Genomic DNA, 1436 nt, shown 5'->3' with positions numbered 1-1436 from the left:
TTTTTTTTTTTTTTTTTTTTTTTTTTTTTTTTTTTTTTTTTTTTTTAAGTGGAGTAGAAGCTTCACGATTTAGAGTTCAGTGGAATATGCCGTCGGGAGTCGGTGGAAAGGAGCTAAATTAGGCCACGAGATAGATGGAAGAACTTGTTCAAAATAAGACTGGCTTCAAAGTCGATGGCCAGCCAGCAGGGAGCACACCAGATAAGGATTGGACTCTTTGACATGATGCTGCTGATCCATACAGTGTGGTTAAGGTTTCCATGTGTTGTAAAGAAGGTTTACAGAAGACAGGTCACTATTCATCAGCCACAAAAACAAACGGCAACATTGTTAATCGGACCTACTAGCGCTGAAACAGTTGATCAGTTAGTCGGTCGACAGTTAATCATCAACAGATTTGATAGCATAATGATTTATCGAGCATAGATGTCAAACATTGAGTTACTACGTCTACTCAAATGTGAGGGTTAGCTCCTCTTCTCTATTTTGTAAAAATGTAATAAGTGGAATAATGAAATGGTACAAATAATCATTAGTTGCAGTCTGGGTATCCGCACAGCTACCAGTAGGTACCACACAGTGGCTGGCAGTAGCTCCCTCAGCCCGCACTGTCGCACAGACACTGGTTAGTGGGGAAATACACACAATATTTAAAGGAATATTCAATATCAAGGAAATCACATTTAAAAACCCAATGAATTGTTTCACTCCCTCAACTTCATCACATCTAACAAAACGCTTCACATGTCAAATCTAATCTTTGTGTTTAACCTGGAATCTTTGATTTGGACTACAGACTTATGTAAAATAATAACACAATTTGTTGATGTGAACACAATATGATTCTACTGAAAGTCAATAACAATAACACAGAATTATTTACCAAAACCAGCTTACACCGCTGCCCTAATCCCAAACTGCTTCTAGCTGATTGTCTATCTCTTGCTCTGTGTATTTCTCCTCTGATCTAGAATATAATCGGTTTTATTGTAGACGAGTGGCTCGCCCCCCCCTTTTCCCCTCCTCCTCTCTCTCGGTGCTTCTCCTTGTGTAAACCTCCCTCCTCCCCTCCCTCTCCCTGAGCCATGTGAGATCTGAGCACATGGCTAGCGCAAGCCTGGTGACGTCACCGTCGCCCACCCACTCCGATCTGCTCTGCACCTCTAGACTGCGGAGAGGCCGTGATAGGTGCCGTCTACAGCCGCGTTTCCATGGAGGAGGTGCCGATTTGCGACGGCTGTATCCGATTTGCTTTGTCTTTTAAAACCCCGTCTGTCTCGGCCTTTTCTTCTCTACACCTCGGCCCTTCTCGGCCTGTTTCTCCCCGCTGTCTCCTGGTAACCATCGCAAAAGGCAGCAGGTGGCCAGGCCACTGTAGTCTGGTAATCCGTGTGTGTGTGTGTGTGTGTGTGTGTGTGTGTGTGTGTGTGTGTGTG

At 43.9% G+C, this 1436-nt stretch overlaps 1 protein-coding gene across 2 annotated transcripts in view; it reads left to right on the top strand.

Moving 5' to 3' along the window:
• The window catches only part of mntb (MAX network transcriptional repressor b), an 11007-nt gene that overhangs the window by 5135 nt on the left and 4436 nt on the right, over positions 1-1436 (top strand). The window lies entirely within an intron of this gene.

This window comes from Anarrhichthys ocellatus, unplaced genomic scaffold, assembly GCF_004355925.1.
Source record: "Anarrhichthys ocellatus isolate YVR2014 unplaced genomic scaffold, GSC_Weel_1.0 scaffold18, whole genome shotgun sequence".
Classification (NCBI taxonomy): Eukaryota; Metazoa; Chordata; class Actinopteri; order Perciformes; family Anarhichadidae; genus Anarrhichthys; species Anarrhichthys ocellatus.
Note: the sequence above shows the minus strand (reverse complement) of the source record. Positions and strands in the feature narration are given on the sequence as shown.